General features: G+C 43.6%; 1 protein-coding gene across 2 annotated transcripts in view; it reads right to left on the bottom strand.

Annotated features, from left to right (window-relative positions):
* Positions 1 to 18,821, bottom strand: part of LOC122567527 — a 125,882-nt gene that overhangs the window by 99,511 nt on the left and 7,550 nt on the right. The window contains exon 5 of one of the 2 annotated variants that reach the window (XM_043726158.1): positions 14,327 to 16,096. The exons of the other annotated variant lie outside the window; for it this stretch is intronic. The gene's annotated coding sequence lies outside the window, so the exon portion shown is untranslated. Of the gene's footprint in view, positions 1 to 14,326; positions 16,097 to 18,821 lie in introns of those variants that run through there. 2 annotated transcript variants of the gene reach the window in all.

Here is an 18,821-nt window from a genome sequence, read left to right as displayed (position 1 = left end):
CGGAAACGATTCAACGTTCTCGACAATCGCGATCACGATGGACGTGCGGCTGTTGTGTCGGGTGTCAGCCATGATGTTCGTACTCCTGTTATCGCAGCTGCTTTTATCGGTGCAAGCAGAGCAGTGCGATATACGGCGCGAAATTGTGCAGTTCCCCGGCACGAGCGGTGGCCCGTATCTTTATTTAATTAGCGAATTACACGCGTTCAAAAGCAATGGAAACAGTCGTTTTTCGATCAGATAGCAGATATTTATACGAAACGGATGTGACTGGTCGAAGAATTACGAAACCTGACTGGCGGGCAATATACTTCCTCGTCTATGGTCACAACACGGATAAATATTTAACGATAATACGAATGTATAACATATGCTTTATTGTTCGCCAGACCTCCTTTCGATAGTTCTTCCTTAAAAACGCAGTTTATAATACACTTGTATTAAATCGTTTCGTAGGTTCTGCTATTCTTTTTATTTTAGATTTTTTACCAAGTATTTTCTAACTATCGAAACGACGTTGTTTTCTAGTTTAGTACTATATTTCCTCGATTAGTACTTAATCGTTAATAAAAGAGAAGTTTCCGGAAGATGATCGGTGTAACGAAAAAATGGTAAACAAAGATCTGAATCAAGAATATTTGGGACCATTGTATGACTTTTTAACATTTTGTGTGAATTTTTTGAAAAGGTAACAGACATTAACGAACGAACTCATAACGCTCTTCAGAGTGTTCCGCTCATTTCCTTAACTTCGTATCAAACTATTCATAAAGGAAAACTTATCATCACAAATACCACCGTTATTATAATCGTCAGAAAAATAACTACATATTTTACTATTAGAAAAAAGTGATAGCGTTTAACTTGAAACTTGACGATGCTTCTCAACATGATCGTGGGATCGTTTCAGATTTATCCCATGGAAAAGGGAGCAAAACAATAGTTTCGTTAAACCGTGATTAAGGGATAATTAGTGAAAGATCTTGAATGTTGTGCTGAATGTTGAGAAACGCGAGCTTTCGTGTAATTCCCAACTTCAAGATGTACGACGTTCTTCTCCTTTCTTGCTTTACCTTTTTCAAAAACGCGACTGGTAATTAGGAGCAGAGGCAAAAGGAGGCAACTGATTAATTATTCCTCCCGTTTAGCATCAGATACTACGCAACGTCGTTAATGGATCACAATTTATGGAAATGAACTGCTGGCAATGCGTACCACTGTTCGAACGTCTGGAATCACTCGTTGCTAAGAGTTCATGAATACCTTATTAACGCCCAGGAATTAGAACATTACAGATCTACATATTTTCACTATTAACAGACGGAAGCGAGGCATGATGAAGCTAGCGTGTATTATACTTCGTTGCATTTATACCAATGTATATACCATTATATTCATTCCTGTTCAAACACCCGTTTAGATACGCTGACTATTCTATTGTCTATGCTTCTATGTTTTCATGTTGCGTATGCCTAACAGTGTGCTCTGTAGGTTGTTAACTAACTACGTAATAAACTTATTTGTCTTTAACAAGATTGCAAATCTTTTTTCATTATGCCCTTCTTACAAACATATCAGAAGAGACAGGTATGTTCCTATTACGAATAATTGATCAGAACAAATTTTTCTCAAAGTGAAAAAATGTGGTTCTGAAAGGTTGTAAATAATCGACTTACCGCTCCATTTTACCATTCATTTCCTACCGTTCCCGTTTTACTCGAACGACGAAAAATTACGAAATTAAAAAACAGAAATCTATGAACTTACAACTTGTCACTTTACCGCTATCATTGCCAAATTAATCTATAAGAATATTATTAAAAATACCAGAAGAGGTAGGTATGTTCCTATTACGAATAATTGATAAAAACAAGCCTTTCTCAAAGTCAAAAGATGTTGTTCTGAAAGGTTGTAAACAGTCGACCTACTGCTTCGTTTCACTTCGTTTACAAATTACAAATTCTGTAATCATCTTATTCGACGAAAAATGATAAAATTCAAAAAGGTAAATCTAGAAACTTTTATAACTTGTCGATTTACCAATATTATTACTTGGTAAATTATCGTGCAAGAGGATCGTACAGAAAGCGGTTCTAAACTACCGACATTAAATTCTCCAGTCACCTTCGTTCATTCACGTTGTTATGTATCATCCGTGTGATCATTTCTCTTAATTCGTAACTCGATTCGAGGAACACCTAGGATCCCTGGTGAGCGGAGACAGCGAGGAACCACGAAGGAAGACAAAAGGAAGAGGGTCCTGACGGAAGTAGGATAAGAAGGGAAGTGTAAACAATAAAAGCCGGACGGTAGGGTTGAGCCCGGCTAATCTTGTTACGGTTATGAATCGCCGTACTCAGGATAATGCTGTCTACTCAGGGACGCGGGTTAATTTTATTCTCGCCCCGTCCGACCGATGAAGTCTTTCCTCGTGCTTTAATACGCCTTGATATGCTTCGTCTCGCGAGGATCCGCTTGGAACTTGATAATTACCCCTAGTAGAACGATTATCGCGCTAGTTCCTTCGAATAAAAGCGTTGAGTGAGCATTATTGTTTCTTCAACGATACAGTCCCTTCGAGATAACAAGAGATCTCGATTGAAAAATCTCGTCGCGGTCGATACTCTAATTATAAGCGTAACGTGTTTGTTTTCCCACTAATTGGATCGTCGAGGCGTGAGCCACGCCGCTGGCTGTTACCTCTGATTATCTGAAACATGGGGAAATAATAAAATAACCAGCAGGAAATTGTCTGATCTCAGAGAGTTTTTATATACAATGTAACAATCGTGATGTCATTGGCACGTTACCGTGTGGAACGACAAGGCTTCTTCAACGTTCTAGGTCCCGATAAACGCACGAAACCACGCGTTCTGCGTAATTCACACCGACCTGCGATAATGGACGGATAGTTACACGTTTCCCTTTAAGCAAGCGTTCCGACGAAGTGCTCCACGGATCATGCTTTCCCGCGGGATCGTAAATGTTTTCTTAATACGTTACGTTGAAACATTAACTGATTGTGACCTGCAGACCACCAAGAAAGTTCGGAATTATCTGCAAGTTAATTTGAATTAAATCAACGTTCCATCTACATGTCAAATACATTAAAAGACTATATAAATAACTCATTCGCGTGGATAAATCACTTCTTTCGTTTTCATCTAGATATCACGTACGAGCAAGAGAATCGGTTTCCATCGCGAGGACAATCTCTACGTATCTCGAAGTATCCACGAACCGAAATAGAAAAAGGGCGAAGAAAGAGAGGAGAAGCGAGAAAGTTCTGTCGCGGTCTCGAAGGCTCGCCCTTGTTCCAACAGCGGCTCCTCTCGGGCCTAGCGTTAATTAGTTTCGCCTGAGTTAATGACTTTTTCCCCGCTAATCAGGTAATTCCGTATCTCTTTAAAATAATCTCGCCGCTCGTCCGCTAATGAAATTCTGAACTCGTTACTTACACCCTCGGCCGTTGTTTCCCTTTCTGTCGGCGGTCCCCATCTCTGCTTTCCTTGCGAGTTTCTCGAAACCGATAGCGGACGAGGATCCCGCGAAAGAGGCCACCATATCCAGCGAGGCTCGTCGTGGAAGCATCTGCCCGAATTTTTCTTCCGCCCCGCGCGCATCCACCCTTCCCACGAAATTACGATGGCAGGGCGCTGATGAAAAAGCGGCGGATTTATGAAGCCGGCACCGTTACCTTCTTCGCACGCGCCACGATTATTCGTGAAACGCCGCTGCTAAAGTTCGTTTAATGGCCCCGCGGTAATTTCGCCCGGCGCTGATGGCCCGGGGATGGTTTGTCGGCCTGTTTTAATCGCTGCGCGATGTCGAAACTTTGGATCCTCGTATTCTCGGCTAGCCGCCGATATATTTGCCTTTTATGTTCGACTTTCGCCAGGCGGTTGACGGTTCCAGTGTTTAAATTAATCGGCAGATCGTACGCCGTAAACGTTTTTATTATGCGAAGAGCGCACTAGAGGCGTACATTTGGTTAGAAATAAAAGTTCGTGTAAATTAGGAATTTAAGTAATATTCTGTGTACTGTCAGTTGAAGAATAAGATACGTACGATGTAGAGAATGAAATTACAATTGACATTTATTCGTGTGTACTGGAGAGAAGATTAGATCGTAACTATGTTTGGAAATCTCATTACGGTAAAACTATCTTAAAAAGTAGCGAAAATACAAGTATTATTAGATTCCACTTCTCGTAGACATTTTTAACCAAGTTTAAGTTACTCCCGCGTTACGTATATAGAAATGTATACTATAGTTATAGTTAAAAGACGTATTGATGTAATATAAATTCTGTATAACATCAATAAATATTGCAAACGAAACAACAAAGTCCTTTCTGATAACAAAAATTCGATCGATGCAGCGAAAGTTGACAACTCCTACTCGAGTTGCATCGGCGTGACGTTTTCCATATTTCCAGCGTCACTGACGACATTTCCCGAAAACCATTCCAGTGTTCGCTCGTATCCGGCCGCTGAATCGTTCCCATAAATTCCTATCGAGCAACATCTAACTGGGACAGCGTGATTCCTCGCAAATCGAGCGCCAACTTCAAAACGTACGCGTGGGTGTAGCTGAGTTCCTCGAGTTGATCGTTCACATGGTCGAGGGTTTTCGAACGCCCGCCATAATGGTTGCGGATTACGGTAACAATTCGAGGCACGGTAACAACGCATTGGTTACGAAGGGCCCGCCACTTTTCTCGAGAACCCCACCCAACGTTCGCGTGACTATTCGCGTGATCGATGTGGTCTCGCCATTCAAGTCGTTTTAAATGTGCTTCGAGGTTTCGTTACAATTTGTTCGTCTGTCAAGGGCTGGCTGAGGTTTTATACTTTCCAGAGCACCGATACTCGCTCGATCGTCCGAGATTTTTTTACCTCGAATGTGAATAAAAATGGATAAGCTGTACTGGGAATGCTACTTTATCGCGTCTTTACGATTTGTAGAGATTTAAATGAAGAAATACAATCAGGCGATACGAAAGTAACGCATCTAAACCTGAAAGACTTGACTTGAATTAAAAACAATATTGATTAATTGTATTTTCTCATATGTCGTTCCATTTATAACGAGATCCTATCTTTCAGTGGGTTTTAACGATAAAAAAAAATTGTAGCAACCTAACAATCTTCCTAAAAATTGCTTCAAAACATACAAGACTCATAAGGGTTGCTTCCCCCGCATGTATCAAAATTACAAATTTTTTAAAGGCATTGCCTTTGGATCATCATAATTGCTTCGTCGCTATTCCATCCGCAATAATTAAACAGCCAAAACACATTTAACAAAACATTAAAGATACGGAACTTGTAATTTATAATATCTGCCGAGTAAATCTACGCAGTTCAATTTGGTTTAACAACCGCTAGAATAGCAGAGAGACGTCGTTTAATTAACGTTCAAAGGACAGAGCACTTTCACGCGTAACAACGATGAGAGATTATTATTCACGCGTTATTTTTCGCGTAACAAGACAGGTACACGGTCGCTATAATGAACACGCTCGTGGCACGAGAGGCCTGACGATCGCCATCTTGACCGAACTAACCACGTGCATAGACGCAAACGATGGCCACGCAGGTGGTGTGCATTATCTGTCACTCACACAAACTGATATACAAACGGTGAATTCACCATGGCTTCCCATATGAGCCTGGTAACGAGCATATGATTGCTTTGGTTGGTCGACTCTCCTGAAACAATCGCCTCCAACCCCATTCCCATAGAAATAGTCGACACCCCTCTCGAGGTCTAGCGAGGTGACGATTCTTTTGATACTCTTCCAATTAAAAACGCAGCCATGGTTCTAAAAAGAATCGTTAAAATAAGTCTGCTTCAAAACGCGCGAAGATTTAACACTCGTGTTGATTCTCAGATTACAAGGTAACGTTCAGGTTTTATGAGATTTTCCAAAGCGTAAAAATAATACGGTGATAATGTTGCCATGGTAGTACGTTTAGCTGACAGTTAAGCCGATAGTTAATCGCCCTGTGGAATCATATGGCCTGCCATTATTTCCGCAACTTGGTTTTTCCAATCTTCGATCACAGAAACAACGAAACGCTGCATGCACTCAAGATACGGTTTTCTAATCACTGAACGCCGAAAGCTAAGTCAATAGTCACGTTTGTTTCTTTCTACGTTGCATTTTATCGTTGTTACCTTATCAAACTGCATTGTTGATTATATTTTCTAAAATAAAGAACATCTTCACTTGATTCTTGGCTTGATCACTATAGTAACGATCCAGTCTGCTTTGACGAGAGTTGATTTTTCGCTAAAACTATCAAACATCAAAAACATACAATTTCCTTTGATTCTAATATTTTTACAGAGCCTAATTATTTCTACCATTCGAAGAAGCAAAAACTTCGTTGCCCCTCAATAAAAAAAATTCTTTTTAATATTCCTAAGATGTTATCTTATCAAACGTACAACCAACTTAAATTCCAGTGTAAATATTACCTTTATTCGAAGCGAAAACCACGGAAAACGGGAAAGACACGACGAACGCTTAATCACCGCGATAACAGGATCGTATCAGGCCGTGATTCCCCCTACGACGGGAACAGAATTTACGAGGATGCCGGGCGATAGATCGCGCGGGTCCGGAATAAATTCGCGGAACGTCTAGCGGGAGACGTTCGAATGGCAAAAAGGGGCGAGTTTTCCTCGGCTATGAAGATTCAACGTGCGCGACCGCGTACAACCGAACAGACTCGTCGTCCCGTCAATGTGAAACATCACCGTGCCACCCCACAAATAGAACCGACGGGATTTCGTTGCCGCGTGCTCGAAATACGCGTGTCAGCCGCGTCGACGTTTACAATTCTCCTAGCCAACGGCAACGGCGACATCTCAGGCCTCTTTTTCCGTTTCCCGCACGTTATCCACGCGTAACCGTCAGCCTAAAATCTGCATCTTTCTTCGGATAACACCGAATCAAAGATCGTATTTCTGATACGAGTCAGGAATGATAATGTGACCTATCGCGTGAACACTGGTTACGTCCTTGCAAGAATGGGTTATTTATCGCTGACAGAGTTTCTTTACCAGGTACTATACGTGTAAAATTTATCACTATAATTGTCACATATCATGAAGATCCTTGTCACCTACACGATATTGCACGTTAGTCTCATTCCCTTCCAGTTTAGCTATCGTGGTTCCGATCGTGGTTATTATTAATTCCTGCATGGAGAAGCGGAAGAAGACAATCAGAAACGTATAGGACTCTGAGTGAAATATATTTCCATGAACGATGTTCATGTAAATATATCGACAAATTCACGTTTTGTTTTGTTAGCAAGATTAGGGAGAAGAAGATCATCGTAGGAAAACATTCGAACCTACAATTTTCAAATTGATAATTGACCCAAAAGATAGCCATTCCAAAGAATTTCGATTTTTTCATCTTTCTCTCATCTAAACTGGATCCCTTGTTCCCTTCAGTCTCTTTCCGAGATCCAATAACGAATCACATCGAGTTGGACCTGCAAACTCATATTTTAATCATACCGCAAACTCCGAACAAACTCATTGATGCGTCCTTCGCGTCATACTTTGTCCCATCGCGCATGAAAAACATTCTGACTCGATCAATTCTTTAAGAAGAGTTCCTGCTCCTACCGTATGTTACGATACGTTTGCATCATAATCAGGACGGAACGAACAAGAAACGTGGTACGAAGAAACTTGAAAATCTCTTCCAACTTCCAAAGTCAGCGTTGCTGTTCAATTTTCTCCCAAAATTAAAGTACCTTGATGTCCAGCCGAGACATCGTAAATTCCGAAAATGATTCTCATCTCCTCTCATCTCTCTGACAGCAATCACGCGGAAACTCGACAAAGCAGGGACAGGGGGGCGCCATTTTACCGGCTTCGAGAGAAATAGAACCTTGCCGGAGAATTCTTCTTCCGAGTACGTCAGCATAGTTCCGTAACGCGAGGCGCGGACAAAAGAGAGAAGCGTCTTCCGTGGCGAAAGACGAACGAGCCCGGAACGCACGAGACGCTTGGCGGGGAATGGAATTTCGCCGACGAATTCCGGAATTCCAGCCAGCGTCTTCGGCGTCACACGAGGGATACGAAGCCTCTCTCTCTCTCTCTCTCTCTCTCTCTCTCTCTCTCTCTCTCTCTCTTTCTCTTTCTATACGCGGTAGATGCACGTACGAGGACGCGTCCCGAATAACCGTTTACCGTTCAGCTTAGGAATGTTACGAACCGTGGCTCGGAACCGCCATGGGCTTGCAAATTGTTCCCACGTTGCGCGGCAGCCGTTGTCAAGAAATTTCCCAGGGGTCCTCCACCGACGCGCACCGGCATACTGAGCGGCCAGATCCGACAACTTCCAACGACTGCGTTCTCCGTCCGGCTCACCATTGTGTTTCCGTTCCTGATGTCCTCCAGGATCATCGTTCGTCCATCGCCCGAAGCCTTAGGAACTGTTTAACGGAGTCGTTGAAGATTTCGGAACTTTGACCTTAGATTAATCGTAAGATCGAAGAATTTGAAGCTCTCGCGTTTGATCGTATGCTGTTAAGACCATTTGACGATTTAGCGTGTAAGACGTGTTCGTCAGCATTGCAGGTTCTTCAGAAGGTCAACAGATATAGCGAAACTGTCGTGTACCATTGTGTGTCACGAATCATCTTTTGGTCACAAGTCAGGTCAAGTGATCAGCTGACTAATTATAGGATATTGTGTTGCGTGCTTGAATATATTCCAGTTATTTTATAGATTCTCGTTACAGAAGCGCGCGGTTTTCTACAGTTTCAATGAAAGTCGTCGGTCATCAAACCTTCATCCACTAAAATTACATTATTTACACGTGAGAAATATTTTCATATTCCATAACATGTAGAATCTTCTACTCCTCCAACAAAAAGTTTCTTGTCATCAATAGGATTCCTACAAGACTCTGTCAACTTGCCGCATCAACCTGCCATCGTCCATCGAAACCTTCGTCTCCTTCCACCGCGGAACCGTATAAACCACCCAGGAACACCAGGGAATTCAGAAATTACAAGCTGCGAGGACAAATCTATCCGCGGATCAATCAACGACAGAGAAGTAAACAGGGGAGGCTGCGTTAACGAAGCGTGTGCAGAAAAACAGGCATCCATCGCTTGGTAAGGGGACGATGACGCGTCCTAGAGTCGAGGATCGCGTTCGTGTGCGAGGGATATAACGGATTGACCAGCCACGCAGAAGTTAGTGGTAGCTGTCCAAACGGTTGAGAAGCTTATATAGGCGGCGACCAGGGATGGCCATTCGGTCGTCCGCGGGGCCAGCTAATCGGGGGGGAATTAGATGAATATCTTACCTGGAAATCAGGAGAGGCCGACCGTGAACGCGGGATCGGTTGTCGGACAGAGACGGAAACGGTGGAAAGAGAAATGGACGGCGGAGGAGAGGAGTCTTTGGCCGGTAATATAGTGGCCGGGCTGATCGCAATAACTTACTTTGAATAAATGAAACGCCGCGCGCGGCCGTTTCGAACGCGAGTCAGGTTTCGCCGGACGAGCGGCAGCAGTCCTTCAACGGGACAATGTTTTAAGCGTTCGCCAAAATAAACGACGACGCCCGCGAAACGACGCCGCGGCCCGATCCACCCGCCCTCCAGGCTTCCAGCCCTGTCAACGTCGTTCCCGATCTAGGACATCCCCTCTAACGTCTCCGGCGACTGACCTGCGACCGGACACAACTCCTAGTGACACCAGTATCTGTCCGGATACGGCATAAAATAGCATCGATCCCAGATTTTTCTCCACGCGTCGTCTCCTTTCTTTTATTTATTCTCTTTCCTTTTTCTTTTGAGACAACTGCATTTTCTGTGGAATTGACCCGTTGACGAAGGGACGCGCGATGAGTATCGAGTTTGGAAAAAAATAGGGGTAAAACATAGATAAAATCTTTGATCTTTGTTAGTCAGCTTAGAATGTTTTCTAAATCAGTAATTAGTTAGAAACGATTAATATTCCAAGATTCGTTCCTATACGATTGCCGTATGCTTGAAACGTACAACGCAAGTAGATTCGTACCTTCATACGCGGACACGTGCGATGCTCAGTATACCATAAAGAAATATTCCTTTCTAATTCTCTAAATGTTTCATCATTATGAAACATACCATTTTCTTGTTCAACTAAATAATCCTATTCCAATCCACATTTCTTACGCTTTAAACTTCAAGCACACATAACTACGTTTCACTGATTTAATAATATTCTTGAAACAATTACTCCTCTCGAAGTAGCACGTACAGAAACATGATCTTGAACCATTTTTTAAGAATAAAGCTTAACAAAACAACAAGAAGAAAGCTTAACAAAAGCACATGGAAACACAGCAAGGATACGGTATTTTTACAAAATTGAAATCAACAGCCTTACACGAATCCACCGATAGGAACGAACCTATTCAGACGATTTTTACTTGAATTAAAAATTTCCATTTTAATAACTCGTGTCTCGACAAAGGCATTTATAGAGACTCTGCATACCAAGCGTACCTTTCACCAACGTACGACGTACAATCACCCAGCAGAGTGTTGTTTCTCATTAGAAATACAAGGATGGCGACCAGAGGCGAAACAAAGAAACGCGATAATCGTGTCTGCCGCTTGCGTAATCGATTACTGTCGAACGGAGAGCCCTGTCGAAACATAATAGCGTCGAAGTTTGCAGCGCCAGATTTACGTATAGAGCCGCGCTGCCTGTCAAAGTAGAAACAGACCGTGCGGGTCTTTGGTGAATTTACGAGACAGCCGGGCCATCTTTTACAGAAGAGCAACGCTGCAGGATTTTCAGCCATTGTATCGGCCGAGGCCTGCTCTTTGATAAGTCGCTGGCTGACTAACGAAGCCTAAAGGGAGTTCGCCGCTTTTCACCCCCTACCCTCCTCCCTTCGTTCACGTCTCCGCGTCCCCGATCGTTTCGCTGCTTCTTTTTCCTATCTCCTACGTGTACCACCGCGGCGACTCTCCAATCGATTTCGATCGACAGACAGTGACGCGTCGACCATTCGCGTGAAAGAGTGTGCTTAATGAGTAATTAAGATCGAGGTAATGCGTGTTCAAATTTTCCAACTGGGAAACATGTTATTTTTAAAGAATCTGTAATTTCCTTCGAGAATTACGTTACACTCGTTTCGGCAATTACAGTAATTATTGAAGTAGTAGATTGGGGGAAAAAGAGTGGATAAATAGGTAGTTAAGTATAGAAACTGCGATCCAACTCGTTTCTAGATCTTGAGCTGGAAATTAATAATTCAAGTATGGGCACATCTTCGTAAATTGTTCTCTCCAAACGAAAAGGACGACAGAGCTGAATACGATATCATTATGGATACAATCTTGTATCTTCGCTCATCGACCACGACCATATTTAAAGGGCTAATAAAAAATAATTTACCTATTCGTCCTTGCTTTCCTCCAACTTATCAAACTGAATAACATTCCTTAAATAAGTTTCCTAAAGTGTTAGGAGGCTCGGTATTAGAAAAGAACATGAAATTTTCTGGCAAACTTTCGCCTATCTTTACAACCGCAGGCGAAACTGGCGAGAGACGAAAACTGGAAGGAAATTTCCAGTACGATAGGTGCACTGAAAAATACAATGAACGAAAAGAAACAGCATTCTCTAAATTCGCTATCCAACGCCACCTCGGCAGGAGTAAACTCTAGAGAGGAAACGAACGTCGGAAACTAGTGCGCCGAAATTTCTTATTCTCCCTTGCTCTCTGCACTCGAAACGATTAGAAGGAAGCAACACGTGCCAGACTCTCGCCTTTCAAAGGGAAGAGAAGATTCCACGAGTCGGCTGTCGCCGTGTTTCAGCCATTACGATCGGGCTCCAAGGACGCCTTCTTCGGTTATCGCGATCGCGAAGACTAGAACGGCGATATTAATTCGCGATTCCATTTAATTTTCTCGAGGCGGGCCCACCGCAGCGAGAGATCCCGTCATCGCCAATCAATATGCTAACGAGCGATTCCGTGGCTCGGAACGGGGTGAGACAGAACCGACGAGGTGGAAGGTGGGGGTGACTTGGAATAACAGAGAGAAGAAGAACGAACAGAAGGAAGAGAGAGTCTGATCGGTAATCGAAGTGGACTCGCCGCTGGGGAACCTTCCACCTTCCTCTTCTTAGTATCTCTTTTGAATGTGCGCCGGCCAATTAAAATAATTAGCGACGAAACGAACGAGACCGGGTTCACCGTGCGATTATAGATACAGATACAGCGAGGGAAAGAGATCGACGGGCGGATAGAGACGAGGGGGAAAAAGAGATGGAACGAGACGGTGGACGAGCCCCGGGAATGGGAAAGGGAAAACGATGAAACGCGTTATTTACCGTGGATCTGATTTAATAACCGCTCGAGCGGAGTGTGTAGTTCGTTACGACGAGTGCGGAGGAAAGGCGACGCGACGGCACGCGCGGATCTTAATGAAAATCGCGTCGTTCTGCGTGGAGGCAGCTCGCTGATGAATGCTGGCAGCTTGTCGCGGCGATCGTCCCTCGTTGCATGAATCTTCGTTCCGTTTCCGCGGATCAGTTCCCAGACCAATCGCATGATCTCCTTTTTCTTCTTCTTTTAGATAAATTCTACATGGATTTGTACCGTTGTAAACCGATGAAACGTTTTAGACTAGAAATTGTGGAGCTTCGAAGGTAACATTATGGAATAACATACGGGGACACGTGAGTTGAGATTTGAAATCGATGAAAGGTTCGTGAACAGGAGCTTTATAGATTCGATGAAGAGATAAATTATGGGGATAAAAGTTGAAGCGTTCTTTTGAAAGAGGATCGGCGATAGTTTCCAGCCAAGGTAGGGTTTTTTAAAACCGCAACTGGTCGGAAAGATCTCGAGACAGTGCCACGGAAGAAAGAAACGGGAGACGGATCACCATTATTAGTGGGCACGCCGGAGCAGTTTCATTTTCGTTATTACCGGGCAATTTTACAGTAGTAAAGTGAAATTAAACAGAAACGTGTTATTTGGACGGTCCTGACGGGCGCGCCGGGTACCGATCGCCCTAGGCGGTCATACATAATCCTTTAATATTTTCTAGCAGCGTACGGTAGAAATGCTGAAAACCTGTGTGACTCGAAAAACCTAATATACTCCTGATGTTTTAAATAAACAATTTTTGTCCGGCTTTCAAAATCATAGCGTTGCCTACTTTCGTTAGAAATTGCTCGAACAACGTTGAATCTACTTTTTTTCTTTCTTTTCTTTTAACTAAACATTCGAAGCTTCGATACGGCTATATTTCGGCTATATTTGCAGATGAGTTAAGCTAGGGTCTAAGAAAGGTAGATATAGACATAGGTCATAATAATGTTTAGCTATGCAATCATCATTGCCATACCGGAGTTAAAATTTTCTACTTTCCAAGTTTCTGATTAATTTTAATGTTTATGTGTCGTGAAGTTCGCACTATATATATGAAATTTCTATTTTCATTTTCAGAATTGCATTTGCATTATAAATTATTTATGCCAACATGAGTAAGAGAGGCAGACAAATTACAGCAATCAGTTAATTGCAACGATAAATTCTCTAGTCACGTTATTATGAGTACCATAGCAGTTGGTTCTTATTATAACAGTGTTACAACTGTGTTTTTTCTTTAACGATTTCCTCCGTTTTCGTAGAGATTATTCTAAAATCACGAAACGGTAGCAACATGAACGTTCGTAATCATTACTACTTTAAAATAAATCGTTACTACTTAATAACCCATAAAAGACCATAATTACGCCACGGGTCGGAAATTCTCTGTAATTCAGCATTCTTCGACAAACAAATCCCTTGCTCCTAAAAACTATGGTCGGTCGTGCATCAAAATTTCGCTGTCGGCGATCAACGTCTCGCATCGATACCTTCAGCAAGATGGAGAGTCAGCGGACTGGTTCGATTACAAAGCGTTACAGGTGTACAGAAGCGATTCTCTGGCGAACGGATCCCGTACATATTTCACTATCATCGTCCAGTTACCGGCGGTGTCTCTGCTGCGCACACGGCGTAGCGGCCCTCCCCTGTATCTCGTCCAATCTCTTCGCGCAAACGTCTCAACTGGCGGCAGGCATAAATCTTAGTTCAGCCTCGGAGGAGCCAGTGTGCCTAAGAAGCAACGTGAACGACGACGACGACGACAACGCACAGCCAGTGCCACAAGACGAAGAAGAAGAAGAAGAAGAAGAAGAAGAAGAGACAGAAGAAGAGGACGAAAATAAAACACGAGAAGAAAAAGAAGAAGAGGAAGAGACGTTAAAAGAAACAAAGAAGCGACAGGCATGGAATTCGCATGAACGAACCACCAGCAGTAGCTGAATCGACGAGGAAAACAATCGACGATCACGTGCCTGACGGAAGACGATCTTTGCTTCGGAAGTTCGTTTCGAACGCGACCAATGCGAACCTAAGCGGCGAAACAAAGCACGAGCTCCGCCTACGTGCTCATCCTCTTCTTCGTTGTTGCTGTTGCTCCTGGCGTTGTTGCTGTGTTGCATCGCTGCCTCCTGGACAGCCACCACCCGTTGTTTTCGTCCCCTTCCAGCGTATCCTTTCTCTTACCACACGTCGATGAAGAGAACGGGGTCCCCTCGTTTCGCTAGCATTCGGGACCCTGTTCCTTCGCTCTTCCCTACCCCGCCTCCACCTCGTGTCAATTAATGTCCCTCCGTATGCAACATCGAGCGGCTACCTTCGCCGCATCGTGTCGCTTCCTTCTTCCAGTCGCCTCTCCCTTTGCCCCTTTTCCCCCGTTGCTACGGATTGATCGATGGCCGCGGTGGCCGCGATGAATTGGGCCCATTCGCCGCCGTATTTTTCGGCGGCCTCTTCCCCTCCGCTCCTTACACGCCCGACTCGTCGATGAAGGTTGTCCAAAGCGACGAGCTGGCGGCCGAACTTCCACCATCTCGCGCTCCACTTCATCGAGCGAACGATGCCTCGATAATTGTCGGTCGTTTCGCGTGCTGCCTCGATGTCTCTACTTTGATAGATACTTCTGTCGATGATATTTATACCAACGATTAATTTTTTTGATACCACGTGACGAATAATCGTCGAAGAATAATATCGAAAATACCGTGTTGTTATTTATATGTAGAACGATGTGGTCGTCACTTTTAGAAAGATATAACTCCCATTTTATCCTGGCGACTCTTGCCTAATTGATAGGATACTTTCGAATATCTGTCGATATTACTTATTTAAATTGTTACATTACTTAATTAAATTTATCGAAGATGCACATAATGGAAAGAACGTTTCCGACAATAGCTGTCAGGAAACTTTCCAACTGGAAATTCTTCAGCCTTCAATCATCCTCCAGAAGCAATATCTTTTAAAAACATTTCCTTTATCCTCGTTATACTTGCTCCTCAAGAACACTAATCTATCTCTCAACAACTCGACTCGTCTTCATCTCTGTTGATTACGCGAAAGCAAACGATTGAGAACCAATGAAAAGAGAAGAATCGAGGAGAGTCGAGTGTCCGACCGGGCGTCTCAGAACGGTACGCTTTCGCGGGTAAACCGGGCTAATGAGGCAGTTTGGCTGCGTCAGGGACGCCGGTTATATTTTTCTTTGACGCATCGAGCGCTTGTCCGACTGTCCGTCCATCCATCCGTCCGAGAGAGGCTTCGTGGCTTCAGCCTCTCTTTCTCTCGTGCTGTGCAGCCGCACGAAGACGAAGAAGGCGGACAACGTGGTGGAGCGTAGCGAGCTGGAGATTGACGTGGCACGCTGTCCCGCTTGACAAGAATGTGACAAGAACCAAACTGACTTCGCTGTCCCGCTCGTTTCGAGCACCGACGTAGGCGGCGGCCGTGGCGAAATTGCTCGTTCTTCTTATTCCCCCGGCGCCCATCGAAAAAAAGGGTAACACGGTGTGCGCCTCAGCCTGGCCACGGTGTCCAGCGCCACGAATTATTCGCACGATCTTCGCAACGATCTCACCGAGAAATCCCTCCTGTGTCGTCGAGTTTCATCTCCAGGATTCGATAATCTTGCAGACACTGAGGTACGGTTTCGATTATAATCTTGAGATAATCAGCCTGTGAACACGAAGAACACGAGCTTGAATTCTTCGCAAGATTTATAAGCATTTTAATGTTCTAATCTGGGTTGTTGAATATAGAAAAATGTACAGGGCGTCTGTGATATATGACGAAAGAAATATATTTTGCGATAAGGACAAATTTAATGTAGCTCTGTACGATGCGAATGAGTTAATTGTTCGTTTAAAAAATGGAGAAAATGTGAAGAGCAAGGTACTTGTGATATTTAGAAGGTAAAATAAATTTCTGTCCAAGTTTAACTTTTTCCTACGACTGTCAGCGTTTTACGTTAAGGATAGGTAAAAGAGATGGAAGAAATCCACTAACATACTGAAATAAAAGGATCTACGTGCCTCTAAAGATTTTATACGCGTTACCTGTTTAGAAAACGTACCTACTTGATCCGCTTTTTCAATTTCTTCGATTTATTACCAACGAGTATCGATGACACGCGAAGTACCAAGCTACGAAACGAATTTACATAATAAGATAGTATCTCTCGTGTAAGTTTATCAGAAAACACGATATTAACATCGGGTTATTCAAACTACTGACGTATCGGAACACCTAAAAGCCTCCGTCTCTGAAACACGTCTGTATCTAGCCACTTGAAACAGACAGAAAGAGAACTTGAAAACTATTTTATCTACAACGGTTCTCCGAAGAAAGAGCACGTTAATCTATCACGCGACGAGTCCATTGATCTCCATTTCGCATAACCGAAGAGTTATACCACCGCGGGTATAACTGTGAAAGGTGTCCAGAGAGCAAGAGACGTGGGCAGAGAAAATGGTCCTTGTCAGCGGCGAAAAACCATGTCGTTCGAGTGGTAACGCGTATTGTGACCACCTGGAGTGCCGCGTTGCGTCGATCGTTTCGCCGGTTTTTCTCGGTTATTAAGAAACCATCAATCTTGTCGGGCGATTGGATCGAGCGGCGTCGCGCCACGGGGTTCTCGTCGTGTTCCTCCTTCGTTCGTTGACCTTTCCTTCGCGGCGTTATGCTTACACGTACCAGGAACACCGTCGGAAGCTCGACGATTCGCTCTTTCGCGCTTTATCTTCGCCACCAGAGCCAGTTTTCGGTCTCGTTTCACCGTCTCCTCGCTCCTTCGGCGGAGAAAACGACTCGACCATCGGCTCTCTGACTTTTTTTTTCTTCCCTCTTTCTCTTCGTCTTGATCTTCTGCCTCCTTTTTACTGACTGGGTCTTCATCCGATCGACGAGACCGATCCGATCACCAAAGACCGGTTAATCATTCGAGGGGGCAACGTTATGGCTTGTAAGCGAGGCTGACAGATCGACAACGGAACCGTAACGTCATCATTGTGGCCGGCTTTTTGTCTCCTGTGTAAACATCCGCTTCCACCGTGTCCTGTTCGAGGATCAACGGGGATACTTGGTGGATCATTGGACAGAAGGTGAATGATGTTCGAGCTGGAACCGTTAGGAACCTCGATCTTGATGATCGTCGAGGGCTTGTCAAAAGGAGCAAGGATTAGGTGGGAAGATTGGAGGGTGTGGAGACTTCTTGCGTTACAAAAAATCTTTTAAATATTTCTGCGTGAAATATAGCTGCGTGACCGAAGGAATCAAATTTTCGTTAAACTGTAAACAAATTTCGTTAAACAAATAAAATTATTGAGATATACGTAATTTTGTGTGCTACACTGAATTAGCCGCGTATGAGTGTGTGTGTGAGAGTATGTGTCAAAACGGAAGAACACAACTATTCCGTACGCATGGTGGTAAAAAAGATGGTGAGACAAAAAGAATGCTGAGACACGTGCAATGTGTATCTACGAATATCTTGTGAATCACATATTAAATAAATATGAAACTATTTTAATATCGTTTCTACGTGTAATGTGAGAGTTACACATGTATTTCGGCGACTAAGATCCATAATTCTCAACAAAAATAACTAGCGTTGTAGCGTAATAAATTGTAGCGTAACGTGTAAAAAGAAGTTTTCCTTGTACGAGTGAAAATATCGCATTGCTGAAGAACTTAAAGCGCAAGAACATAAAAATGTCATTTCCCTCTCATTAAGTATTCCAACGTAGCTTATCTAAACGAGTTAAAAGTATCGCAGGATACCAGCGGAAGATCATTTTCTAAATATCACAGCGTCTAAAGCAGGAAAAGGAACATCGATTGGTCGTTCACCGTGGAAGTCATAGATCGCACGAGCTGTCAGTCGTAAGTCAACGATTCGCCAAGGAATTACATAAAAGATTATCGATAATAACGTCGTTTATAGCGGCACGTATACGCGCATCAGACGTATCGAGGGAATTTCTCCGGAGACGTTTAGCGAACGAGCTACGTGACGGGAATCCATCATCCGAGTCGGGCCTTGTTCCAACCAGGGGCCCCAAACAGACCGAAAAAAACAATCCCTGCCGTTTCGTTTCTATCTCTTTCTCTTTTTGTCTGTGCGTGTCCGTATGTTTCCCTTTCCTTACGCGTGTTGCGTGAACGGGTATACGCGTGCACCAACAACGGGTGTCACTTCCAGTCGTGTCAGCTGTCAAACGTAGAACTTGTAGCATGAAATTAATCGATCTACGCTCAGATAACGTCACACCATGCAGAATCCCGGTTTCACCAGGAATTACGTTATTCTCAACGATTGGTGCGAACGTTACACCAATTTTCCTCCTTGGACACCTATGATCCAATGAATTTATCATATAAACACCTGTGAGATCGACGTCTA

This window comes from Bombus pyrosoma, linkage group LG5 (genome assembly GCF_014825855.1).
Source record: "Bombus pyrosoma isolate SC7728 linkage group LG5, ASM1482585v1, whole genome shotgun sequence".
In the NCBI taxonomy this organism is placed as follows: Eukaryota; Metazoa; Arthropoda; class Insecta; order Hymenoptera; family Apidae; genus Bombus; species Bombus pyrosoma.
Note: the sequence above shows the minus strand (reverse complement) of the source record. Positions and strands in the feature narration are given on the sequence as shown.